Source organism: Sus scrofa, chromosome 18 (genome assembly GCF_054392235.1).
Source record: "Sus scrofa isolate SSC_HxYL_T2T_F1_AM1 chromosome 18, Sscrofa_HxYL_maternal_Yorkshire_Landrace_v2.0, whole genome shotgun sequence".
Classification (NCBI taxonomy): Eukaryota; Metazoa; Chordata; class Mammalia; order Artiodactyla; family Suidae; genus Sus; species Sus scrofa.
In genome coordinates, this window is record NC_139400.1 from 9,965,790 (window position 1) to 9,993,591 (window position 27,802).

General features: G+C 51.3%; 1 protein-coding gene and 1 long non-coding RNA gene across 9 annotated transcripts in view; both read left to right on the top strand.

Moving 5' to 3' along the window:
• Positions 1–27,802, top strand: part of PTPRN2 (protein tyrosine phosphatase receptor type N2) — a 669,120-nt gene that overhangs the window by 305,925 nt on the left and 335,393 nt on the right. The window lies entirely within an intron of this gene.
• On the top strand, positions 1,947–17,849 carry LOC146394851 (uncharacterized). The gene is made up of 3 exons (XR_014833412.1): positions 1,947–2,231; positions 10,757–11,030; positions 12,917–17,849. It is a non-coding gene; the product is annotated as an uncharacterized LOC146394851 (long non-coding RNA).

Consider the following 27,802-nt stretch of genomic DNA (forward strand, 5'->3'; position numbering starts at 1 on the left):
GTGGCCCCGAGGCAGATAGGCCTTCCGAGGGACCAGCTGTGACATCGGCACTGCTGCAGGCTCTGATGTCTTTCTAGTGTCTTTGTTTTGTCTCCTCTGCTTCCTCTGGGTTTCCCTGGAGACTTCTTCTTAAATGAGGTTGGGTCTGCAAGTCTTTTACCCATGGTTCCGGTTAGTGCGCCACAGGCCTGTGACGTGGCGGTAAGGAGCGGGGGTGGGGGGGGGCAGGAGTCCCCCTGTGGTCACATCTGTCTTCACTGAGCCCAGCTCTGCCCTTTGCACCTACTTCCCAGCCTTTCTCTCCCCTACGTGAGGCCTGTGGGGGCCCAGAACTGGGAATATACACGTGTATATTTAGTCTTAGACGTAGTATATATATGTAGTATTTACAATGCATCGTAGCTTATATGAGCATTGGAAATAGTATCTATGTTTTACTTGTTACGTAAACAGTCACGGTTGACCCTTGAACAGTGTGGGGGTTTGCCCCTCGCATGGGAAAAACCCACGTGTAACTTCATAGTCTGCCCATTGGACCTGTGGTTCCACGTCCATGCTCACACTACCCACAGTCCTGCTGTATTTACCACTGAAAAAACCCATGCATAGATGGACCCATGCAGTTCAAACCCATGCTGCCCAAGGGTTAACCATAATCACTGTATACTTATTTGCGTACAAATATTATGTATTTTATATACCCTATGTGTCACCCATAGTGTAGTATTTTATTATATAATCTGCAATATCACATTTGGATACTGATTCTTTGTCAGCACCTTGTATATATTCCAAAGAGAAAGCTATAGCTTATCTTTTACCTTTTTATATTGTACTTTTTTAATGCATAGGATTGGAAAATTAATCTTCTCAAGTTTCTCAGTATTCCTCCTTATAATCGTCTCCTTTGTATATGTGCATGGGATAAACTCAGCTGTGAAAAGAAGGAAACCCTGCCATTTGCAATATGATGAGGCTTGAGGTACTGTGCTCAGTGAGGGTGCTGTGCTCAGTGAGGGCACTGTGCTACGTAGGGGTACTGTGCCAAGTGAGGGTACTGTGCTCAGTGCGGGTACTGTGCCAAGTGAGGGTACTGTGCTCAGTGAGGGTACTGTGCCAAGTGAGGGTACTGTGCTAAATGAGGGTACTGTGCTCAGTGAGGGTACTGTGCTCAGTGAAATAAATCAGGCAGAGAAAGGCAAACACTGTGTCCTGTCTCTTCCAGGTGGGATCTAAAAACAAAGCCTGTCCTTGGCTTGATGTTTACCAGGGTCGGGAGGTGCGTGGGGGGATGTTGGTCCTCAGGCACAGGATTTTCAGTTGGGTGATGAGTAAGTGCTGGAGGCCTGATGCCAGCATGGTGGCTGCAGTTGAGAGCATCATGTTACATACTTGCAAGTTGCTGAGAGTGGATCTTACGTGTCCCCACCACATGCACGTGTGCGCGCGCACACACACACACACATACACACACACACACGTGCATGCAGTATGAGATGACGGACCTGTTGACTAAGCTCACTGTGGTCATCCTTCACAGCGTACACACGTATCAGATTATCACCCACACCCTAACCTTGGGCATGTCTCTTTCTGTGTGTCTCAGATACAGCTGGAAACAAAACACCAGTTCAGCTGAAAATAAGGTAAAATTATTTCATAGTTGGTTGTTGCTAGTGTGTAGGCACATGGTTTTATGTCTTTCATCCTTGAAAGGAATCTCACATTAGTTACGATTGTTTGATTACAGATTCTCTTAGTGTTTTTCGAGACAAATGTATCATTTACAACTATGAATATTTGTTTTCCTCCTTTCCTGTTTTGTCATTTTTTTCCACTTTTTTACATTATGTAGGCTCCTCTGTATAGTGGTGGTGGGTAGCATCTTACCCAGACTCGAAGAGGAACTTTTTCAATATTTCATTTTGCCCAGGATGGTGTTTGCTGGAGTTCCCGTCATGGCGCAGTGGTTCACAAATCCGACTAGGAACCATGAGGTTGTGGGTTCGATCCCTGGCCTTGCTCCGTGGGTGAAGGATCCAGCATTGCCGTGAGCTGTGGTGTAGGTTGCAGACGTGACTCGGATCCCACGTTGCTGTGGCTCTGGCGTAGGTCAGTGGCTACAGCTCTGATTAGACCCCTAGCCTGGGAACCTCCATATGCCGTGGGAGTGGCCCAAGAAATGGCAAAAAGACAAAAAAAAAAAAAAAAAAAAAAAAAAAAAGAGGATGGTGTTTGCTGAATGATTGCAGTGGAAGACTTTTATTGAATTAAAAAAAATTGTATTCCTAGTTTCTTAAAATGTTTAAACATTTGAATGGATGAAGCACTTATTCTTGAACCTCTGAGATGTCACTGGGTTTTTCTCCCTTTGATCTCTTAGCAAATAACCCCAATGGACCTCCTGCTGTGGAAGCATTTTTGCGTTTCTGGCAGAGACCCTTTTTTGGGTATGAGGTTTTATTGATTTTCCTTTGTTGGATCCCGTTGCTAATATCTTTGGAGACGCGAAAACCACTGATTTTTTGTTCTCGTATTTTGCTTGTCCAGATTTAGTATCAAGGTAACACTAAGCTTAGGGGCAGTAAGTTGTGGTTCGACTACAGGAAAAGCCACGAAAGCCACAGGAAATAGTGCCACTGGAGCTTGTGGTCAGCGCCAGCTGTCTGGCCAGGGCCTCCCAGGGGGCTGCGGATTTTCATCAAAGCACATTTGGAGCCTTGTCGTGTTGACAGTTGTACAGAGTTTCCGCCCAGCATCACCTGCCCTTTATCCTAAATCTACCTAATCCAAGCCTCCCAGCATCCAACTCATTCTGGCGCAAAAGAAGTGCCAATGTGCCCGGAGGGGCTTTGTACATGCGAATCAATCCTTTATAACCTGTCTTCTCTGCTCCGACACTCGCCTCTTCTCCGTTATCGATTGTGGGCTTTCTTCCTTTAATTTTTTTTAAATAAATTTTTATTACTCAATGAATTTACATTTATAGTTGTATAATGATCATCACAATCCAATTTTATAGGCTTTCCATCCCGCACCCCCAGCGCATCCCCCCAGCGCATCCCCCCACCCCCCCAACCTGTCTCCTTTGGAAGCCAGAGGATTTCAAAGTCTGTGCGTCAGACTCTGTTCTGCAAACAAGTTCAGCCTGTCCTTTCTTCCTTTGATTTGATTTGCCTTTGCTCTCCTCTGGATGTGTTTACTTCTGACACACGCACACTCACGCACACATACATGCACACGCACATGTGCACACACATGCATGCACACACGGGCAGATGCCACGCCACTGATCTGTTACCCGATTTGCTACTATTCCAGAATATCTCCCCCGTGTCGAAACTTTTGAAACCTTTTACTGTTTCCCTCTAGACATAATTCTGGCTCCTCAAATTAAGCTCGAGGTGACCCCGCACCTGGGGACCCCACAACACTGCCTTTTGAGTCGCTCGCGCCCATGTCGGCTGCATTCCTGATGCTTCGGGAGCCAGGTCTTGCGGGTCAGGGAGGCCCTCGTCCGAGAGCTCGTGTCTGGCTCTGTGTCCAGACGCGTTCTGGAAGGATCATTTCGGTGACATCGTATAAGCCCAGACCCTTCAAGGCCTTGTTTGAAAAATATTTTACAGTATATAAATAAGGGCACTACACACTACACAGGTTTATGCGTGTGCCCGGGGGTGTCCTCTTGGGGGCTGAGAATACTCACCTGTTATGCAGCCTCATCGTTTGAATAAATATGAGATGGGCCTTCCTGCCTGAGTTCGGGGTGTGTCCCATGGGGGCCACTTTCTCTGCAAGTGCACAGAGGGCGGGCTGGTGACACACACTGCGTGCCAGGCCCCTCCGGGTCCCTCTGAGCCCGCAGACCCCCGGCCAGGCCGCCCCGCCAGCCTCTGCTCTCCAGCCAGGATTATTTCCTGCTTCAGGGGTAGCAAGGAGGACCCCCAAACAGAGAACGCAGCCAGCACAGCTGCTGAGGGGACCCCTGATCAGGAGCAAGAAACAGGAAGACAGGAACCGTGAAAGGTTTCCACGGGGTCGGGGCCTCCAGCTATGCAGGACCCCCCGCCCCCCTGGCCTGGGCTTGTGTAGGTTTTTTTTTTTTTTTTGCTTTTTCTAAGACCACTTCTGTGGCATATGGAGGTTCCCAGGCTAGGGGTCGAATTGGAGCTGTAGCCACTGGCCTACGCCAGAGCCACAGCAACACAGGATCCGAACCACATCTGCGACCTACACCACAGCTCACGGCAACACCAGATCCTTAACCCACTGAACAAGAGCAGGGATTGAACCCACAACCTCATGGTTCCTAGTCGGATTCATTAACCACTGCGCCACGACGGGAACTCCCTGGGCTTGTGTAGTTTTGCTGCGACAGTGATCAGCCAGGTTAGACTTCCTGCTGTGCCCAGCGCCCACCTCTCCCTTCTGCACGTGTGCCCCGTGTTTCCCGACTGTGTCTGGCACATTATTAGCGGCTCTAACCTCTTTGCTTTTCTTTCTTTTTCTAAAACAAATCAGTAATAACATCCATTGAAGATTCAGATACCTTTGGGAAAGTGTGAGAACACCATTCCTACAAAATACCCTTGGCCTGCCCTTTGCTTGTTTTTTTTTTGTTTTTTTTTTTCTAAAGTTAGCAAAAGAACGAATCTCCCAATCCTTACTATGCATTTGCTGTTATAATTTTTCATTTAAAAAACAAACATAAAGCAGCTTAAAGGGCTTTTTTCACACTCTCATTTGTGGACAAAATTTTCTCACAAAGCGATGGCGTTTGGTGCAGTCACGCTGGTTCGACGTGAGTGTGTTATTGGAATCGAGGGCTTTTCTGTGGCTTTACTGTTTGCTGCTCTACCCTCTGGAGAGACCTGTCCTTTCTGGGAAACACAATAAAGCCCAGGCGTCCACCTGGGGGCCTCTGAGACATTCAGAAAGGTGTCCAGTAAATGTCACTGCCCTGGCCTTGGTGTTTGTGTCCCTGCAGGGTCCAGGCGGCTGCCAGGGCACAGAATCTTCCCGAACAAAGGGTTGGCGCTGCTTGCACATGGTAGAAAAGCCGGGCAGACGAGGATGCTCTGAAAGGAAGCAGTGGTCCTGGGCGCCGGCTGTGTGGTTCTCGCAGCCCCCACCCCGGCGTGCAGATCTGGGGCTTCAGCAAACGTGGCACATTCCGTGGTGGCCTTAACAGGACCCTTGTCTTCTGGGTCCAACTAAACCACCAGAGACGAAGGAAAGCCTCCTGGACAGCGCGCCTGGGCCCGGAGGAAGCCGGGGGCAGCAGGCTCAGAACCTGCTGGCCGGGGACTCCCTCGCCCGAACCCAGCACGAGCTGGTGGCTTAAAGCAACAGATACGACGGCCCCAGGGCACGGAAGCCCGAGGGAGGCGAGGAGGCCCGGCTCTCTGCAGGCTCCAGGGAGGCCCCTCCCTGCCTCTCATGGCTCCAGGTGCCGTGGCCGTCCTGGGGGTTCCCCCGGTATGGTTCCCTGGTGTGGGGGCTCCCCAGTGTGTGGGCTCCCCAGTGTGGGGGCCCCTGGTGTTGGGGTTCCCGCCAATGTAGGGGTTCCCAGTGTGGAGGTTCCCCGTTGTGGGGGTTCCCGGTGTGGGGTCCCCTGTAGGGGGTCCCTGGTGTTGGGGTTTCCTCCAATGTGGAGGTTCTCGGTGTGGGGTTCCCTCCAGGGTGGGGGTCCCTGGTGTGGGGGTTCCCCAGTGTGGGGGTTCCCAGTGTGGGGTCCCCTCCAGTGTGGGGGTCCCTGGTGTGGGGGTCCCCTGGTGTGGGGATTCCCCAGTGTGGGGGTTCCTGGTGGAGGGTCCCCTGTGGGGGTCCCTGGTGTTGGGGTTCCCTCCAATGTCAGGGTTACCAGTGTGGGGTCCAGTGTGGGGGTTCCCTGGTGTGGGGGTTTACTGGTGTGGGGGTTCCCAGTGGGGGGTCCCCTATAGGGGTCCCTGGTGTTGGGGTTTCCTCCAATGTGGGGGTTCCCTATGGGGGTCCCTGGTGTTGGGGTGTGCCACTGGCTGCTCTGCCTTCATGGGCTGTCTTCCCTGCGTCCGGCCGGAAGCCCCATTTCCACAAGGACACGTCACACCTGGCGGGCAGCCTGCGTCCCGTTTCCTCGGCTTTCGGGGGTTCCTTCACAGGCCTCTGTCTGCGCCGTCTACACAGTGTGCCTATCTGGGGGAGTCTCTGCCCATAAGCTTCTACCTTTAAAAGTAACTGCTTGATGGGGAGTTCCCGTCGTGGCACAGCAGAAACGAATCCGACTAGGAACCATGAGGTTGCAGGTTCGATCCCTGGCCTCGCTCAGTGGGTTCAGGATCCCGCGTTGCTGTGAGCTGTGGTGTAGGTCACAGACTCGGCTTGGATCCTGCTGTGGCTGTGGTGTAGGCTGGCGGCTACAGCTCGGATTAGACCCCTAGCATTGAAACCTCCATATGCTGCAGATGCTGACCTTAAAAAAAAAGGCCAAAAAAAAAAAAAAAGTAACTGCTTGGCAATCCCGCCCCGACCCGGTTCTCGGGCGTGCTCTCTGCTCCTTCCTTCAGCCGTAACCCCAGTTGGGTGTTGCTTCTGCTGACGAAACTGTCTCTTTCGATCCAACACGGTATTGTGATTCTTCTTATTCATTTATGTTTCCTCTCTGCATGTTGTTGCCTTAAAAAAAAAAAATACACCTGAAAGTTGTGCGTTTGGTTCGATTTGGGGTGAAATTAGGCCCTAAGCCCGGGAGACAGCACCCCAGGGGGCCGCGAGAAACTGCTCGGAGGCGGCGAGGGGGACGCGAGCATCCCTGAGTTTTGGCAGCAAAGGCGGGGGGTAGGAGCCAGCGGGGTACCTTTAACCGGCGTGACAGAAGACGACTTACAGAGAACCGGCTTCCACGGGAGGATGTGAGGGTCTGTGCTTCCTGGCATCCACCCCTTTGACGGGCACCACGCTGGGCCCTGTTTTGTTTCCTCCCTGAGCTCCCGCAGGGCCCTCCCTTGGGCACCTGCTCTTCCAGGTGCCCCAGAGCACAGGGCGCCTCGCTCCTGGTCTCCGCCCTGAGCTCCCTCGGGGGTGGGGATGCCACCGGTCGCCAGCTGCAGTGGCTCACATTTTCCTCCTTGTGGAGCCTGAGGGCAGGTGCCAAGCTCCTCCAGTTCACACCCTTCGGGAAATGAGGGGTGTTAGGAGCTTGTCTGGAAATAGGGGCGCAAGACTGGGGTCCTTCCAGGAGGCCTCAGGCAGCTCGGGGTTCAGGGGGCCTGGTGCAGATGGAGGTGCCCTTTCCCGTGGGGTCCAAGAGTGGTGCCGGAGCAGGGAGGCCTCGCAGTGGGTCCTCACGGCTGCGGGGGTGTCGGGAGACACAGGAGGTGCCAGGGACTTGCTGTCCCCGGAGGCAGAGGGATGGCTGTGGCAGGACAAGCAGACTCTGCTGCAGGTCTGAGCAGGGTGGCTCTTCCGCCCACTTGCTGGGCATTTTGACTCCCTAATGGGTAGTTGGTGTGGGCTGATGGCTTGAGGTTCCGATTTGGGTGTGAAGACAACTGCCTTCAAGGGGTCGACGGATTTTCAACCAGGTGGTCTTTGCAGTGGGTGCGGCTGAGGGCCTCGCCCGTCCAGGGGTCCTGGCCTCCTGCACCTGAGGACTGGCCTTCCCCACTTCCTGCTGTGTGTTTGTTCTCCTGCGGATTTTTTTTTTTTTTTTTTTTTTTTTAGGGCCACACCTGCAGCACACGGAGCTTCCCAGGCTATGGGTCAAATCGGAGCTGAAGCCACCAGCCTACGCCACAGCCACAGCAACACCAGCTCTGAGCTGTGTCTGCAACCGACACCACAGCTCACAGCAACACCAGATCCTTAACCCACTGGGCGAGCCCAGGGATCAAACCTGCGTCCTCATGGACACTAGTGAGGTTTGTTTCCATGGAGCTGTGACGGGCACTCCTCCTTCCCTGAATTTTGATTCCTCCCCGCGGGCGTGTGCCCACCACCCGCTGCCCGGCCCTCACAGGTGGTGACCCTGGGGCAGGATGCGTGGCTCCAGCAGGAGAAATGCCCCTGCGTCAGCGTGTCAGAACTTCAGGGCCCTCCTTCTGAGGCTGCTGTGCAGACCAGTTCTCCTTCTGGAACTTGCATTACTGTGCGTTAATTTCATTCACCTCCATCCCTCCTTCCTCGTTGCGTGATCCCTCCCTCACCCCCTTCCGTTTGAGGCTGCCCCCCTGTTCTGCTTCTCGTTTCCTTGCCTGGTTACCTCCTGTCCCCCTCGTCCCATGTGACTGTCTTTCTAGATGTGGGTCCTTGGCGCTGCGGGATAGAAGCCCTTCTCGCTGCTTCTCAGTTTGAGACTCCGCAGCACCCTCTTTGTGTCCCTCCTTTGCCAGCCGCGCCCACCTGCCCTCCGTGACCTGCCAGGGCGCAGCCAGAGCCAGGGCTCTTCTCCTCCGCTATTGCAACAGTGCCTCGTGGTGTCAGTGGTTTCATTTGCGTGGAAACCAGAGGAGGGGCTGGTTTCTCAGCCCTTCCTCCGCCCCCCGCGTTGCTCACATGCCTCCCGGACGCGGTTGTGGTTCTCCGGACTTGACTGTGAGCCGTTCAGACGGGCTCGGTGGCTCGGTGACACAGACCAGCCTGGTGGGGGCCGACGGCAGCTGCCCAGCCCAGGCCTGAGCTGAGTCGGCTGTGTGTTTCCTCCAGGGCCGGTCCATTGGTCTTGGTCCTGGGGCTTCAGACCTGCAGCTGCCTGGTGTGGGACAGGTGGGCCCCGTGTGCTCGTGATGGCAGCCCGAGGCCACCTTCCCCGTGTGGACCTGAGCTCTGTGCTGAGGTGCAGGCAGGGCACCCATTTCCCCTGGAGGCAGGTGGACGGGGCCACGGCTGAAGGAGGTGGGTTGAGGAGCCGCTGGCAGGGCTGTGCAGGGGAACCTGTGCCGCTGTGGCTGTGGCTCCAGCTTAGCGTGTGGATGGGGGGGTCCGTCCGGTCCTGGCGGCTTCCTGCCTGTGCCCTGTGAGCAGGTGAAGCTCCCAGGGGCTGGGTGGGTGCAGGCTGGAGAGGAAGACACCCCCTGGACCAGCCTGCTCCCCGGGACTGGGGTGGCCAGCTGACGGGGAGCTGAAGGATGGAAAGGAGGCTGGGCTGACATTGGGGCTGTTTGATACAGGGCACAGCCCAGCCCCCCAGAACCTGCGCCGCGTGTCTGTGGAGCATCCAGCCCCACCCAGACGTCTGTCCCCTGCTGACCGGCACATGTGCTTCAGGAAGAGCCAGGTCGAGGGGACCCGGCCGCCTTCTGAATCTTGCGCGTGTGTCAGTTCCGTAATCCCTGGCGTTAGTATTTTGGCAAATTGGTCAAGAGCAGGGATGCGGATTCTGTAACTTTCCCTAAATGGGCACATGCCCAGGATGAAACCACAAAGTCTAAATAATGCTTGGGTCCCCCACCTCCCGGTGTCCGTCCAAGTCCATCCGCGCCGCTGGCAGTGGCCCAACCTGCGCTGAGCTGGGCAGCGGCCAATGGAGTCTTTGGAGCGCGCGGCGGCCCCGAGTCCCATGGTCATTGTCAGTAACGACCGCTCCCTGCGACACAAGGATCTGGAGGCAAAATGAGGCCCAGACATGGATGGCGGCCCGGGAGCGGGTCCACCCGGGGTTCGTGCGTCCTCGAGGCCGGACCGACCCTCCCGAGGGGGCTGCTATCTGCTCTGCGCAGCCCTGCCCTCGGCCCCGTGCTGCACAGCACGGCCTTTGTAGAAGCCTGTGCCTTTATTTTGGTTCGGTGTTTTGCTTCTGCCTCTGAGTCTCACCTGGGACACTCGCTGACCTGGAGCCGGCAGATGTGAGCACGGAGGCCACCCTGGTGCCTGCCTGTGCCTTTCAGCCTGAGCAGGGCTGCTGCCCTGTGCTTGTTCGGTGCTCTGGGATGGCTGCGGGCGAGAGGCAGTGTCCTGGCCTGGGCGCATGATGCCCGGTGGCTCCATTTCCCTGGAAATCTTTAAACTCCAGAGCTACCGCGTGATTCTTTCCATGGAGAGACTGTTCAGTGCAGCTGCTGCTGTTCTTGTCATTGATTTGCTTCTGGAAGGAGCTGACTTCTGCTTTGCCCAGACTGATCCGGCGATTAGGTCAACTCTGTCCAGTCCCAAGGGCCTGGGTGCAAGATGCCAGGTGGCAGTGGGCAATCGGCGCCATCATCTCCCGGCATGGCTGGCGTGCCCGTGGGCATTTTGACAGTGGCCCTCTAGTAGCTTCAAGGGGCATTTAACATGCCGCTGGGCACGAGTTCTGTTTGGAGGTATCGGGGCGGGGGGAGCGTCTGCCAGGTACACAGCCCCCAGCACCAGGCTGTGTGTGCGTGTGAGTACACGTCCCGTGTCTGTGTGCTCAGGTGTGGGGAGTGAGAGGGGGTGGTGGGGAGAAACGGGATGACTTGGTGACCCATCGGGACACGAAGCTTTGCCTTCTAACGTCAAGGTATTTCGCGGTAACCGATTTCGCGTTGCACACACGTGTGCCCACAGGATGCCGGCTCAGAGAGCCTCACGCCCGCTGGCTTCGCTGCAGTAAACTCTGATCCACGGGTCAGATCACGGGCCGAGGACCACAAGGGTCTGTGAGTTTGGAAAATTCCACTTGAGTCAAGAGCCCAGAAATAGGAAAAAAAAAATTGTGTTACGGGTTTTACTGCAGAGAAAAGTTAGCACATAATGGGAGAAGCCCAGCAACCATCCCCGGAAACCTGGGCTCTGCCGAGAGCACGGACGCTTGGAGCAGGCAGCTGTCCCAGGAGCCTGAGGATGAGAGTCTGCCCGCGATGAGCCCCTGGGAACAGCTTCCCACCAGGATGGCCTCATCACCCCCGAGGCTCCACCTGCCCACATGGCAGCCTTTGGGGTGAGGCTTCAACGCGAATGTGGGAAATACACACGTTCAGACCAGAGCAGATGCCTCAGCCCAGGGCTGCAGGCCTTCCACCTGCTCTGTGGAAGCGCCTGGGCACTGGGGAGGCCACCGGCCCTCCTGTCTGAAGCCCCCAGGCCCTGGCCTTGTCATCGGGTCATGGGCCGTTGTGCGCTCATAAAAGCCAGACACCCCCAGGCGTCTCTTCCTCGCAGATGTGGCTGGTGTTCAGGGCGGGATGCACGGCTGAGGGGACACCCGATGGTGACGGAGGAGGGCTGGGCTCCGAAGGGCCTGCTGGGTGGTGCCAGGAGGAGCCAGCACACCTGGGGAAGGTCGGGGGGCCCCCCCGACACGGCATCCCCCCAGCGCAGACTAAGACTACCGTGCCCCATTCCCACCAGAGTGGAGGCCAAAGCCGTGAGTTCCAGGACCGCGGGGTCTGCAGCCGGTGGGCGAGGCTGGACCACGGAGACCACCCCCTCCGGGGCGCCTCGCAACATCGCCTTGGTTTGGCCTTGCTTTTTCTCCAGAACAGAGGCTGGCAAGTTCCGGCCCATGAACTGGCCCCCTGTTTTTATAAATAAACTTTTATTGGAACTGGAGTTATCAGATGCATCCATCTCCAGGGCTGCGTTCCCGCCACAGACCAGGCAGCTTGTGGTTTCCAAGCTCTGGAGCTGGGAGCCCGAGATCCAGGTGTGTCAGCCGGGGGGGCCTCAGCTTGCAGGCGGCCCTTCTCCCTGTGTCCTCACGGCCCCTCCGCCTGCGTGTGTCATGTTGACCTCATCATCTCTCTCAAGGCCCCGTGTCCAAATAAATCCCCTTCTGATCCTTGGGGCCAGGGCGTCTCTGCTCGAACTTGAGGGACCACGATTCAGCCCTTGACCTCAGATCAAGCAGTTACAAACACAGGGAGAGAGGTCTTTAACCTGCATTTCAGGTAAACAGCAAGTTACGTGTGGGACACACGTATTTGAAAAATGGTAACTTTTGCGAAATTCCGGTTTCACCAGAAGGCTTCCCAGGCGGCCCTGATTGGCCACCCTCACGCCCGCTCGTGTACATTTCGCCTGCGAGCGTTTCCAGGCTGCGGTACCTTGAATGAGTTGAAGCCAAACCCGCTTCCTGTCCAAGTCCCCCGGGACCAGGCTGGGGGGTAGCAAACCCTCCCCAGGGCCAGGGTTTGCAGCTGACAGAGCACATCAGAGTTCAAGTCTCTGCACCAAGCTGTGTGGTGCTGGTCTGGGTGACAGTGAAGCTCCAGAGACCCAACACCTTACAGCCAAGGCCGGGTCTGTGCTCAGCCTGGATGACCAACATGTGTGTCTTCCGTCGACTTCCTTAAGGAAAGTATTGCCTGCTGTGCCCTTTCTTAACATGTGGTTGTTTAGACACCACCATTGATTGAGTCTCTCATTGACTTGTCCTGAATTAGAAAACTGTCTTCTATTTGGCATTATTTGATTTCTTTCTTTCTCTCCCTTCTTAATTGCTGGGTTTTTTTTGGGGGGGGTGCACCTGTAGCCTCTGCAAGTTCCCAGGTCGCATTGGAGCTATAGTTGCCGGCCTAGGCCACAGCAATGCAGGATTGGAGCCACGTCTGCGACCTACGTCACAGCTCACAGCAACGCCGGATCCTTCACCCACTGAGCGAGGCCAGGGATCGAACCCGCGTCCTCATGGTTCCTAGTCGGGTTTGTTACTGCTGAGCCGCAATGGGAACGCCTCTCACTTGCTGTTTTTATTCAAGGCGTTTGAACCTGTTTTCCTATCATTATGGTGCCTTGCCTCTCATCCAATTGCTTTCTCATACCTGCTGTGTTCTAACGAAGTAAATGCCGGCATTTACAACCTGAGAAGCCAAAGTGTGGCAGCGGATCGGAGGCAGCTCAGAGCAGAGCACAGAACGGTTAAGAGGCCGGAAGACTTGCTTTTGAGCGAGGTGCAGAGGAGTTGAGGGTGTTTGCCTGGCAAAGCAGCGACCGAGCAGGACGGAAACGCAGCTGAGGATTTCGAGTGTAAAGATGCCAGGAGAGGAGTGCCCGCTGTGGCTCAGCAGGTTGAGAACCCGACTGGTATCCACGAGGATGCGGCTTCGATCCCTGGCCTCCATCAGTGGATTAAAGAGCCACATGCTGCGGTGTAGGTCTAAGATGCCACTCGGATCTAGCGTTGCTGTGGCTGTGGTATAGACCGGCAGCGGCAGCTCTGATTCGACCTCTAGCCTGGAAACGTCCATGTGCCACAGGTGTGGCCCTAAAAAAAAAAAAAAAAAATCCCAGGAGAGGGGTTATTTTCAGGCTGCAGAGAGACGAGATCACAAAGCGAGAAAGGGGCCTGTGACCAGACGTCCTTGGAGGAGAGTCCTTGTAAGGCTGGGACCAGTGGAGGGCAGGAAGGGGAGGGCCGAGGCCAGAGGCTGCACGAAGCGAAGTCGGGGAGCAGGGCGGGGAATCGCCACGGTGGGTGTGGACCCCGCCCGCCCTCAGCTCCTAAAGGCTCGGGGTGCCTTTCTGCCCTTTCAATCTAGCAAAGCGCAGCTCCTCTGTGGCCTCCACCTGGACTCGGCCTCTGCCGTCTCCTCATTCCACCTGAGGCTCTGCGCCTGCCGTGATCCTTGGAGCACGGGTGGCCGGGGGTGGCCGGGCTCACCAGCCACATCAGAAGTCACCACACCAGGTGGATTTTACCTCCAAGCCGGTCCTGAGGTCTGTTCCAGCCCCTTTGCTGCTGCCCACCTCCCAGCCGTGGGCAGCCCCCTGCCCAGCCACCCTCCCAGATCCCTCTAATCCAGTCCCGACCCGTCCTCTCACCAGGTCAAAGTCCCCAGTGACTGCTGGACACAGACGGAGTCCGAGGCCCTTCGCCCACCCAGCCTGCATCCCCTCAGCCATTTCCCGCCTCGTTCTGGGGGCTCTCAGCAGCCTCACTGGCACCGAAGCCTCCCACCTGGAAGAGCCCCCCCCCGCCCCGCGCCGCCCATCCCCTGCAGTGAGACTCTGCTCAGCGTTGAAGGTTCAGTTCAATCAGGACAGGAAATCCCCCCAAGATGCAGCTGAGGTGGCCGCGCTGGGCCCCTCGTTCTCGCTGTTTCTAGCCATGCACCCAAGGAGCCGGGTCCAAGCCCAGGAAGGGAGCTGCAGTGAGCCGTAGTGATAACAGCACCTGTTCAGGGGAGCAGGGGCAGGCTGGGCCCTCGGGGATGCCCCTTGTCCAAGCCGCGAGGGACAGGGGTGGGGTCCCAGCCATGGGCCCTGGGAGGAAGTGCATGGCACAGAAGTCGTGGGACTGGCACGGAGTTGGAATTCCTGGCGACCCTGGGCACTGGCTGGGTGTAAGGTGCAGAGCCCAGCCTGCAGGAGAAGGTCTGGCAAGGCCAAGGGGTCAGTGGGGCAGAGGAACCCCCATCCCGGCCGGCTCCCTTTGCGGTCAGGCCCCGCCGGCTGTGCTTGTAGCTGCACCAGCCCACGAGGGTCGTTTCCAGAGACCATGAAGCAGACAAGTAAGACCCGAGCCCCTTTCCCACCAAGCAGGTGCCCCTAGCTCTTGGGTCGTTTGCTAAATACAAGTCCACACCAGGGGCTCGCGAGACATCCTGGCTTTCCTGTCGGACGCAGTTTAGCTCCCTCTCTCATCCTTTGAATTCTTTAGAGAAAAGATGCTAAGGAAGAGAAAGCAATCCTGTGTAAATAAGCTAGTCTGTGGCCAGGTCTGCAGGCAGATGGCTGCATCCTGCCGTCAGGGGCGCCGTCCACCCTGATCTGTCTGACCCTGTGCATCCCCCCTCCCCCCCGCCCCCACCCCCGGCTTCCAGTCTCCCACCCAGAGGAGGGGCTCACACCCTCCCCTCCTGTGTCCCCTGTCCAGCCCATGTGCTGTTTGTTTCCAGTACTGGTTGATGTATAGATATTTCTACACGGGAAAGAGATACCAGATCAATGTTACTTTCTGACCAAACACAGTTAGGACAACAGACAGCCCTAGAATCAGGAAAGAGTCCCTTGAGTCTGTGACCCTTATAGCGTCTTATCTGCGGGGCAGCGTGGCCCTTGACCCTGGAGGTCATCCTGGGCGCCCCGTGGTTCCAGCCTCGGCTCCGGCTGGTCCACAGGCGCTGCCCTTCCTTCCATATCACACGTGAGTGTGGTCGTGTACGCTGCTTCCTAACTTCAGTGAATTAATTTCACCTGATTTATGCATTTCTTAAGAATAAGACAATTGCGGTATAGTTGGTTTACAATATTTATGTACGTTTCCGGGGTACAAGGCAGTGATTCCCAGTCTTTACAGGTTAGGCTCCGTGCATAGTTATTAAATATTGGTGGTCTTCCCCAGCTGTAGCATGTCCTTGCAGCTGATTTATTTTTCTATGTAGCCGTGTGCCCCTCTTCCTCCCCTCCCCCATCTTGCCCCTCCCCTTCCCTCTCCCCACGGCTTACCACTCGTTTTTTCTCTATATCCGTGCATCTGTTTCCTTTTTGTATTATTCACTCGTTTTATTTTTTAGATTCCGCATATAAGTGATATCATGCAGTATTTGTCTTTCACATTCAGACTTAACTTCATGGAACTTAATACCCTCCCAGTCCATCCATGGTGTTGCAGATGGCCAAATTGCATTCTTTTTCATGGCTGAGTAATATTCCCCTGTGTGTATACACCACATCTTCTTTACCTATTTCTCTGTCGTTAGAGACTTAGGTGGCTTCCATACCTTGGCTATTGTAAATAACACTGCTGTGAACATTGGAGTACACGTATATTTTTGGAGTTAATATTTTCCTATTTCTTTGGGCGAATGCCCAGGAGTGGAATTGCTGGGGCCTATGGCAACTCTGTGTTTATTTGTTTGAGGAATCTCCATACTGTGGTCCACAGTGGCTGCACCAATTTATATTCCCACCAACAGTGTTCAAGGGTTCCCTTTTCTCCACACCCCCTCCAGCATGTGTTATTTGTAGACTTTCTGATGCCAGCCCTTCTGGGGGGTGGTGAGGTGCTGTCTCTCCATGGATTTGACTTCCGTTTCCCTGATAATTAGTGATGTTGAGCATCTTCTCATGTGCTTGCTGGCCGTTTGTATGTCTTTTTTGGAAAACTGTCTGCTCAGGTCTTCTGCCCATGTTTAATTGTGTTGTTGGCTTTTATGATGTTGAATTATTTGAGTTGAATTGTTTGAGCTGTTTATGATAAGTGGGATATTAACTGCTATTGGTCAAATCATTTGCAAATATTTTCTCCCATTTCGTAGGTTGTCTTTTTGGTTTGCTGGTCCTTTCCTTTGCTGTCCAAAAGCTTTTAAGTTTAATTATGTCCCATGTGTTTATTTTTGCTTTTATTTCCCTTGCCTTGGGAGACAGAGCCAAAAAAAAAAAAATATGGCCATACCTTATGTCAAAGAGTGTTCTTGCTGTTTTCTTCTAGGAGTTTTATGGTTTCTGGTCTTACGTTTCGGTATGTAATCTTATGGTTTCTGGTCTGACCGTTAGGTGTGTCACCTCCTTTGAGTCGATTTTCATGTGTACGGTGTTTGAAAATGTTCTAATCGCATTCTCTTACACGGAGGTGTCCAGTCTTCCCAACAGCACTTATCGAAGGGGTGGTCTTTTCTCGAGCAAATGTTCTTGCCTTTTTTGTCATAGATTATTGAACCGTGAACGTGTGAGTTTAGTTCAGGGCGCTCTGCTTTGTTCTGTTTATCTCTGCATCCATTTTTTTCCAAGTACCATGCTGTTTTGATCCCTCTAGCTTTGTAGTATGGTCTTAAGTCAGGGACCCTGATCCCTCCACCTCTGTTCTTCCTTCTTAAACCTGTCTTGGCTCTTGGGTCTTGTGTGTTTCCATACAAATTTCAAAATGTTTTGCTCTGGTTCTGTGGGAAAAATGCCCTTGGTATTTTGCCAGGGATCGCATGGACTCTGTAGACTGTCTGGGGTGTTAGGGTCATTCGAACCATCATACTTCTTCCGATCCGTGAACGCAGGGTATCTTGCCATCTGTGGGCGCTGTCTTCCGTTTCGTTCATCGGTGACTTACAGTTTTCCAAGCACGGCTCTTTTACCTCCTTGGGTAGGTGTTTTCCCAGTCATTCTCTTTTTGGGGTGTGACTGGAAGGAAATGGGATTGTTTTGTTCATTTCTCTTTCCGACAGTTCATGGTTAGTATATAAAACTGCAAGAGATTTCTGTGTGTTAATTTTGTATCCTGCCATTTTACCAAACTCATTGATGAGCTCTAGTAGATTTTTTGGTGGGATCTTTAGACTCTTGGCAGCAGCGGTGGGGGTGGGGGGGGGTGCCATCTCTCGGGGCCGTACCCTGAGGCTTGTCCTTGAGCAGAGACTCAAATGCACTTAACTCCTGGGTCCACAGCGACGTGACGGCTGTGAGAAAAAAGACAGGAAGGAGCAGAGTCTCTGAAGGGCAGTCTGTCGGCTCAAATGGGTCGCGTCTGCCTCCGGCTCTTGGGTCAGGCTGGCTGGCAATGGGCTGTGGGTGCATCAGCTGGAAGAGATGGTGGGGTCAGGGGCCGGGGTGGGCCTGCTATGTGTGGTTACGGTGCCCTCTGACCCTCTACCTGGAGGCACGGGGGGCTGTGTCCCTCACTCCCTCCTTCCCACCCGCCCACCTGCCCTGTTTTCTCAGATTTGTGGGGGTGATTGGCAGATAACATTACAATGTAGAAAAAGTGCCCAGGAGTTCCCATCATGGCACAGTGGTTCACAAATCCGACTAGGGACCATGAGGTTGCGGGTTCAATCCCTGGCCTCGCTCAGTAGGTTAAGGATCCAGTGTTGCCGTGAGCTGTGGTGTAGGTTGCAGACGCGGCTCGGATCCCGTGTTGCTGTGGCTCCGGCGTAGGCCAGTGGCAACAACTCTGATTGGACCCCTAGCCTGGGAACCTCCATATACTGTGGGAGCAGCCCTAGAAAAGGCAAAAAAAAAAAAAAAAAAGAAAAGAAAAGAAAAAAGGAAAGGAAAGGAAAGTGCCCAGGATGATGATTTGAAGTGTGTCCGCATGGTGAAAATCCCCCAGATCAAGTTAATTAGCACATCCCTCGCCCCACATAGTGGCCCCCCTTTGTCGGTGAGGCTTGTGATCCACCGTCTTAGCCTGTTTCCAGGACCCGGCACGGTGTTACTCACCCGTCTCCACGTCATCTGCCACGTCCTCAGCACGCACGGCCGCTCGCACGTAGGAGGGGACTCTGGTGACCCCCAGGAGAGCCTCCCTCAAGGACCCGGCCGAGGGACAGAGCGTGACCCCTCACCTGTTCTTGGCTGCTGGCTTGTGTCCCCGTCACTGCCCAGGCATTTTATCATGAAGCAGTTCATTCTCAGAAGAAGAACACAAATTCCCTGGCGCCTTTAAAAGCACACCTAACCCAGATGGGACCCCCCCCCCAACGCCCTTCCAGAACTGGTTCTGCCCAGACCTCGATGGGTCGCTGGAGAGCGCCCCGGGCAGCCCCAGCCCCGTCAGGAGACCTTGAGCCCAGAGCCCTCTTGCCCCGGGCCCGGGTCCTTATCCAGACAGAGGCCCCCCAGCCCGTGCCCAGCCTGGCTGCCAGGCGCACCTCAGCTTGCGCTCAGGACACCCCTTCCCCCCGCTGTGACGACGGCCTGTGCGTCTGATGTTCCTCGTGGGGAACATCAACTGTGGGTAATGACCCTGACCTTTCATCTCTCACGAGTTCAAGCCGCCCTTGTCGGGAGGTGCTGGTGTCCGTTTGCAAATGCACCTTTCTACGCTCTTAAGGCAAAAAAGACATTTCCAGAAGCACCATCCTGCCCTCTGCCGCCGTGTTTGTCAACAGTGGTAATCTGATTGAGTGAAAATTATCCTTTATCCCGCTTCCCACATATGCACGATTTTCCCTCTAAAATTGGGAGGTTCCACCAAATGCCGTGTTTTCCTTCCCTGCAAAGATGTGCGGGGCTGTTTCAACACAGATTAAGTCCAAGTGCAATAGCGAAGCACTGTAGGTGGTGAAACTCACTTATCATTTGTATGATTAGTTTCACCTTGTAGCTGTGTCTCCGAAAATGCAATTAACAGTTTCATATTCAGCTTAGCTGGCTTTTATTTCTGCTGCATGCTGTGCAACATTTGCATCATAAAAAAAAACCTAATTGGTAAACACAGTCTTGCCAGCTTCTCCGCAATCCACCCAATTCGCTTCACGTTAATTGGCTCAGCTTCAACACACACTGGATGGAGTTTCAAAGGCTGCTGCAGATTAGACAGCTTGCCAGCACTTGTGTTTCACAGAACCAAGTCCAAGGAGACTGCGGGAAAATATTTTAAATGAATGCCGCACACCGGCAACGCGCTTGTCCAGCCGTTGCCATGGAAACCACTTTGTCTGCGCCTCTGATGGGGGGGTGGTGGTGTTTGCTGGGATTTGTCCCTAATGACCTTCGTGGAGGAAGTGGGCTCCAGGGGCCCCTCGGCCCTCGCGGCTGAGCGAGGACACCCTGAACCCTCTGGGTGGCTCGGCCGGCCGTCCTCTCTGGGCCCAGCTTAGCCGGAGCACTTGACCGGTCTGCATGCGTGTGACCCCAGGTGGCGGTGCTGCGGCCCCACACCGGAAGCACGTGGTTTGTGAGCCACAGAGCTGGCCTGCTCTGTGCCAAAACGGCAGCCACCGTCCCCTTCTCGCCACTTTCCTCCTCTCAGAGCGTCAGATGGCGCCTTAGAGATAAACTTAGTTTTTCTTTCTCTTCGAGAAATGCTGCTTCTTTTGGCTTGAAGGACAAAGTTCCTGGAAGCAGTTCTTAGTCATTAGCGGGGACCCTTGAGGGATCTGTGGTCTGTTTTCTGGGGAGACTCCGAGCCTGAGGGACCTGCTGACAGTCCATTCAGGGCCCATCCCTGCAGCCTGAGGAGCTCAGAACCTGCCCCGGTGAAGGGAGGGTTCAAGGGCTTGAAATTCGACTCTGGTTTTCTCTCCTCCCATCTCATCTCCCTCCCTTCCTGCCTCCCCTCCCCTCCCCTCCCCCTAGATCCTAGACGCTGTAGCTTTGTCCTAATTACCAGGCTCTAAGGAATAGATGTTTCCCTTTTCTGTTCCGTGTGAGGGCTGCCAGACAATCGTAACAGACAGACAGATTCGTTATTTGTTTCAAATTCCTATGAATAGCTATTTGCATCATCGCAGATAAAGGGAAGAAAGCGCCCATATATTCAGCGTTCTTTGAAAGTAGATTCTGAATATGTAGATGGGGAGCGGGGTGGGCAGAGAATGCAGGTGTTGGTCCCTTTCGTGGGCAGGGAAGAGTGAAAGCAGGTGTGAGATGGGGTCACATTGCGGTGACGCAGAACTGGGGTGGAGTCCAAACTGAGCAAACGTCTCCAGCATCCCTGCTGCTGCATCTGAAGCTGAAGTCCTGCCCCTGCTCCAGCTCTTCCAGAGATGCCATTCATGCTTCGGTCGGGTCCTCACTCTCGTTGGTCAAATTATCTGAAAGCACCTTGAAAACGTCTTCAATAGACTGGGGATTCACTTCTTTTAGTATTTTAGGTTACCCACAAAATGAACAAATAAAGGCACATGGAGAAAAGGCAACTGAAGATATCACGGCTTAGAGAAACTCAGAGAGAGACAACCAAGCCATTGGATTCAGTGCGGCGCACAGATGGGCACCGACTGGCACTCTGCCGTGCCGTGTGGATAGGTCAGCTAAGTGCTCAGGCGCCTTGCGCCTTTGGAGAGAGAATTTTTTCTTCTGCTCTGTCTAAGCCTCCAGTTTCAGCTGTCTCCTTTCCTCTGTGGGGTTTTCAAGAGAAACGGGAAGAAAAAGAGAAATAAATGAGCGAGCAGAAGGAAAGACTGGAAAAGGTGGTATTATGTTAAACAATTAGGAAATAAAAGTGAGTTTTTGAATTTAAAAAAAGAGTTTGCCTGGAAAACTCTAGTGTTACCTCTTTTTGGGAACTAAAGGAAAGATGGATGAACAGAGGTGAATAATGGATGGATGGGTGGTTGATGGATGACGGATTGATGAATAGATAGATTATGGATGGATGATGGATGGTGGATGGATGTGCTGATGGTGATTAATGAATAGACGGTTGGTTGGGTGCATGATGCATGGACGATGAATGGATGGAGAGGTGAACGGATGGATGGTGTGTGGATGGATAGTTGGTGGATGGACGGATGGATGGGTGGATGGTTGAGTGGATGGAGGGACGGATAGAGGGGTGGCTGGATGGATAGATGAGTGGGTGGTTGGGTGAATGGAGGGATGGATGGATAGATGGGTGATGGCTGGGTGGAGGGATGGATGGATAGATGGTGGATAGGATGGTGGGGGTAATGGCTAGAAGGATGATGGAAGGTGGTGGATGGATGATGGGTGGATGATGGTTGGAAGGGTGGTGGATGGATAACAGTGGATGAAAGGGAAATGTTCAGCCGTGGCCAATAACCCCACAAGTCCTGCTTAGTGGAATAGTATCTTGGAAACTTGCCTAATCTGTGCAGGAGCTGACTGGCTGAAAGAGAAGGCACTGGGCTAGGATTCTGATGTGGAATATTCAAGGAAGAGTTTGCCTTCAAGAAGCCTGCCATTCAGCGGTGGGAGCCTTGCTGAAGCTGGAGCATGGCTGGTTATAGTAAGTTTTCTCCTTTGGAAAGGGGAACCCTCCTACACTGTGGGTGGGGATGCAAATTCCACAGTACAACCGTTGTGGAAAACAGAATGGAGGTACTTCGGAAAACTAATATAGAACTACCATAGGACCCAGCAGTCCCACTCCTGGGCATCTCTCCAGGCAAAACTTCCATTCCAAAAGATGCATGCACTGCCATGTTCATTGTAGCACTCTTCACAGTAGCCAAGACATGGAAACAACCTAAACGTCCATGGACAGATAAATGGATTAAGAAGATGTGGTTCTTATACACAATGGAATACTACTCAGCCATAAAAAACCCAAAATAATGCCATTTGCGGCAACATGGATGGGCTAGAGATTCTCATACTGAGTGAAGTAAGTCAGAAAGAGAAAGACAGGAGTGCTCATCATGGCTCAGTGGTTAACGAATCTGACTAGCACCCATGAGGACACAGGTTTGATTCCTGCCCTTGCTGAGTAGGTTAAGGATCCGAGGTCGCCATGAGTTGTGGTGTAGGTGGCAGACATGGCTCGGATCCTGCGTTGCTGTGGCTGTGGTGTAGGCCAGCAGCTGCAGCTCCAATTCGACCCCTAGCCTGGGAACCTCCACATGCTGCGGGTGCAGCCCTAAAAAATGGAAGAAAGAAAAAAAGAAAGAGAAAGACAAACACTGTATGATATCACTTATATGTGGACTCTAATACACAGCACACATGAACCTATCTACAGAAAAGAAACAAACTCATGGACTTTGGAGAACAGACTTGTGGTTGCTGAGGAACTGGGGGAGGGAGTGGGAGGGACTGGGAGTTTGGGGTTAGTAGATGCAAACTATTGCGTTTGGACTGGATGAGCCATGAGATCCTGCTGTGCTGCCCAGGGAACTCTACCCAAGCACTTGTGATGGAACATGATGGAAGATAATATGAGAAAAAGAATGTACATTTCTGTATAACTGGGTCCCTGCTGTACAGGTGACGTTGATAGAACACTGTAAATCAACCATAATAAAAAATTTAAAAAATTTTTTTTCTCCTTTGGCTAAGTTTTTGCCAACCCCATGCACTTCCTCCTGTCCCATGGGGCAGCTCTCTGTGAGGACAGACCCAGTGCTCCACCGTGAGCATCATGCTTTGAAAATTTCCATTGTGGCTCAGTGGTTAATGCATCCGACTAGGAACCCTGAGGTTTCGGGTTCGATCCCTGGCCTTGCTCAGTGGGTTAGGGATCCGGCGTTGCCGGGAGCTGTGGTGTAGGTCACAGATGTGGCTCGGATCCTGCGTTGCTGTGGCTGTGGTGTAGGCGGGTGGCTACAGCTCCAATTCGACCCCTAGCCTGGGAATCTCCTTATGCCACAGGAGCGGCCCAAGAAATGGCAAAAAGACAAAAAAAAAAAAAAAAAATGCAGGCGACTCTAACTCTGCAGATCACACAGGATCTCGGGACTTTCTGCCTTGTTTCTTCATTTATCTGCTCATGCCTTCAGCAGGTATTTTTAAACATGTGCTCTGTAAAAAGTGTTTATCAAACACTACGGAAAACACACAAGGGAATGAGCTATGGGCCCTGCCCCCTATGCACCTACAGTCTTTTAGGGAAGGTTCTGGAAAGGGAACAATTATCTAATAATTACCCAGTAAATAACTGTCTACAAAGCAGAAATTGCAGTGACATTTGACCTTGAATTCATCCATATGCAGTAAAGGCTTCTATTCTTTGTCCCAGGTTGTATCTGAAATCCTTGGTAAGTTACGGAAGGGCTGTTTTAATCTCTTATTGTTATAGTTATCCAAACAGAAAAACAGGAGGAAAGGAAAATGAAATAAAAAAAAAGAATTCTATACTATTAGAATTAGGTTAGACTGAGAAAGAGCTGGAAAAGGCACCTTAGTATAAAACCTTTGCCTAACTAAACCAGCTGGACATAAAAAATAATGTTATTCTTTTTAAAAATTTTTTGTATGTTTTTGCTTTCTAGGGCCGCACCCACAGCATATGGAGGTTCCCAAGTGGGGGGTCGAATTGGAGCCGAAGCCGCCGGCCTACACCACAGCCACAGCAACCGCAGGATCTGAGCTGCATCTACAACCTACACCACAGCTCATGGCAATGCCGGATCCTTCACCCACTGAGCGAGGCCAGGGATCGAACCTGCAACCTCGGGGTTCCTAGTCAGATTCGCTAACCACTGCGCCACAACAGAAACTCCAGCTGGTGGTTCTACTTGTAATTGTTTGAGGATGCTCCCTCCTGTTTTCCACGATGGCTGCACCAACTTGCCTTCCCACCAACAGTGCAGGAGGGGTCCTTTATCTCCACATCCTGGTCCTAAGAAAACGGGGGAAAAAATAAGGCTGTTTTTGCACACACACGTTCTTTCATTGTCTCATTGGATTCCGCGGAATGTCTCTTTGGTGCAAGGTGGATGAAGGCAGCGGTCCGCTCTCACCGCTGGTCCCTGGCTCACCTTGTGTTGTGGTCCTTAGTCTGCAAACCCAGTTCCCAGAAGCAGCAGAGCTGACAGAAGACAAGGCATGGTTCCTGCTTGCGTCGTTGTTGTTTTGTATTCTTGTTTTCAACAGAAGTATGATTGATTTATTATGGATTCGTTTCAGGTGTGCAGCAAAGTGATTCGGTTATGCATACACATACATATTCAATTTCATAATCTTTTGCATTATAGGTTATTACAAGATGTTGAATATAGCTCCTTGTGCTGTGCAGTGGCATCTTGTTGTTTCAACTATTTTATATATAGTAGTTTGTATCTGCTAATCCCAAACTCCTAATCCATCCCTTCCTCCCCTCCCTCACTTCGATAGTGAGTTATACATGCCATGTGTGTATTTTGGAAGTGTGGCCCTTGTCAGTCGCATTATTTGCAGATATATTCTTCCATTCTGCAGGTTATCTTTACATTTTGTTTATGTTTCCTCGGCTGTATGAAAGCACGTATGTTGGATTAGGTCCCCTTTGATTGTTTTTGCCTTTATTTCTATTATCTGGGGGACGGACCTAATAAAACATTTGTATGGTTTCTGTCAGAGAATGTTTTGCCTATGTTCTCTTCTAGGAGTTTGAGGGTGTCATGTCTTATTTGTAAGTCTTCAAGCCATTTTGAATTTATTTTTGTGTACGGTATGAGGGCGTCTTCTAGTTTCGTTGACTTACATGCAGTGGTCCCATTGTGCCAGCCCCACCTGCTGAAGAGACTGCCTGTCATATTTCCATTGTGTATCCCTGCCTCATTTGTCAAAGATTAATTGACCGTGCGTATCTGGGATTATTTCCCAGCTCTCTATTCTGTTTCATTGATCTGTTTGTCTGTTTTTGTGCCTATACCATGCTGCTTTGATTGCTGTAGCTTTGTAGCATTTTCTGATATATGGGAGGACGTCTGTCTCCTGCATTGTTCTTTTTCCTCAGGATTCTTTGGCAATTCTGGGTCTTTTCTGGTTTCTTATAAATTTTAGGATTATTTATTCCAGCTCTGTGAAAAATGTCATGGGTAGTTGATTGCGGTCACACTCTCTGTAGATTGCTTTGGGTAGCACAGTCATTTTAACTATATTAATTCTTCCAATTCAGGAGCATGAGATAGTTTTCCATTTCTTTGAATCCTCTTCAATTTCTTTTGTCAAAGTTTTATAGTTTTCAGTGTGTAAGTCTTTCATCTCCTTGGTCAGATTTATTCCCAAATATTTTATTTTATTTTTTTGTGATTTTTAAAAGGGATTTTTTTTTTACTTTCCCTTTCTGTTAGTGTAAAGAAATGGAATAGGTTTCTGTGTGTTAATCTTGTATCCTGCTACCTTGCTGAATTTGTTTATAACTTCTAGTAGTTCTTGTGTGGAGTCTTTAGGGTTTTCTGTATGTAATATCGTGTCCTCTGAATATAAAGGCAATTTTACCTCTTCTCTTCCAATTTGGATTCCTTTTATTTTTTTTTTCTTGTCTGATTGCTGTGGCTAGGACGTACAATACTGTGTTGAATAGAAGAGGTGAGTGTGGGCATCCTTGTCATATTCCTGATCTTAGAGTAATTGCTCTCAGCTTTTCATTGTTGAGTCTGGTGTTAGCTGTGGACTTACCCTAAACAGCCTTCTTTATGTGAGGTATGTTCCCTCTGTGATTACATCTGGAGAGTTTTTTAAATCATAAATAGATAGTGAACTTTGTCAAAAGTTTTTTTCTGCATCTATTGAGATCTTTATATGCATTTTATTCTTCAATTTGTTAATATGGTACATCACGTTGATTTGCAGATATTAAAAAATCCTTGCATCCCTGGGATAAATTCCACTTGACCATGGTGTATAATTTTTTAATATACCATTAGATTTGGTTTGCTAAGATTTTGTTGAGAGTTTTTGCATCTTTATTAATCAAAGATATTGGCCTATAATTTTCCTTTTTGGCAGTGTCTTTTTCTGATTTTAATATCAAGGTGATAGTGGCTTCGTAGAATGACCTTGGAAATATTTCCTATTCTTCAATCTTTTGGAATAATTTGAGAAGGATCAGTATAAGTTTTTTTTTTTTTTTTTTTTTTTTTTTTGTATGCTTGTGTGTATTTCCCAGTGATGCCATCTGGCTCTTAGATTTTTGTTTGTAGGGATTTTTTAAAAAAAATTATAGCTTCTGTTTCACTTCTAGTGATTGGTCTATTCAAACTATCATTTCTTCTTGATTTAGTTTTGGTGGGCTGTATGTTTCTAGAAACTTGTCCATTTCTTCTAGGTTATCCAATTTGTTGGCATATAATGATTCATTATATTCGCTTACATTTTGGGGGGGGGTATTTCTATAGTATTAGTTGTTTTCTTATTTCCAATTTATTTGGGTCTTCTCTCTTTTCTTCTTGGTGATTCTGGCCAGAGGTTTTTGGTTTTGTTTACCCTTTCAAAGAATCTGCTCTTGGTTTTATTGATTTTTTCTATTGATTTTTAATCTCTCTTTTTTTATGGCCACACCCATGGCATATGGGGAAGTACCAGGGCCAGGGATTGAATCTGAGCTGCAGCTGTGGCAACTCCAGATCCTTTACCCAACTGCACTGGACCAGGGATCGACCCTGCACCTCTGCAGTGACTCAAACCACTGCAGTTGGATTCTTAACCCACTATGCCACAGTAGGATCTCCTAATCTCTATTTTATTTATTTCCCCTCTGATCGTTATTGTTTCTGTCCTTTTGGTGACACTAGGTCTTATTTGTTCTTTTTCTAATTCTTTTAGGTGGTAGGTTAGGTTGTTTATTTGAGACTCTTCTTGTTTTTTGAGCAAGGCCTGTATTACTATGAATTTCACTCTAAGAACAGCTTTTGCCGCATGCCGTAGATTTGGAATGGTTGTGTTTGTCTTGTATGGTTTAATTTTATTTCTCCTGGCCTACTGCTTATACCCCAAGCATCCCAGTATGTCCTTAGCCTAACCTGTATGGTTTTCTGTTACCAGATGTGGTTATTCTGGTCATGATCACAATCTGATTGTTCAGGGTTCTTTTAAACATGTACCCTCTCTCCTTGTTGGATGGATGCTTTGAACCGAAAACACGTGTGCACCTGTGAATGAGGGTGGTGGTACTTTAAAAACAGTCCAATAAAGGGTTTCAAAAACGAAGATAACAGAGAAGCAGATTCTACCAGCTCTTAACCTGGGAGATTGAAATTATGGTGCTGTTCTTCTGTAAAACGCCCCATCTTTGGGCATCATGGGGAAGCAGAGGCCAGTGGAGAATCATTGACACCGTCACACAAAGGAAAGTTTCTTTTACTTTAGCAGTGACACGCATACAGGATCTTGTGTGGGTGACGAATCCATGGGGACCCCATAATGAACGTTTTTGATCATTTTCAAGGGCGCCTTGACTGTCGCATTCCATGATCCCATCTGCGTTCATAAATTGGTGAACCTCTAAAACCTTCTATGTGTGGAAAAGGGTCTCATTCAAACCAGAAGGATGCTATTAGTCTGGGGTGGTCCTCCTTCTCCGCAGCCAGGTGGGACCATTTGGAATGTGGGGACGGCCTCCTTGTCCCACAGTGTCTCAGCTCTAAGAGCACTGTGCTAATATTTGAAGTGAGGGCTCCGAGCCATCAAGAGCAAATTTGTTTCTGTTCCTTCTTCTGGGCTGGAGGCATCAGAGAAATTAGCAATAGTTTTTTTCTCTTTTTGCCTTTTCTAGGACTGCTCCCACGGCATATGGAGGTGCCCAGGCCAGGGGTCCAATCGGAGCTGTAGCTGCCAGCCTACGCCAGAGCCACAGGAACGCAGGATCCGAGCCACATCTGAG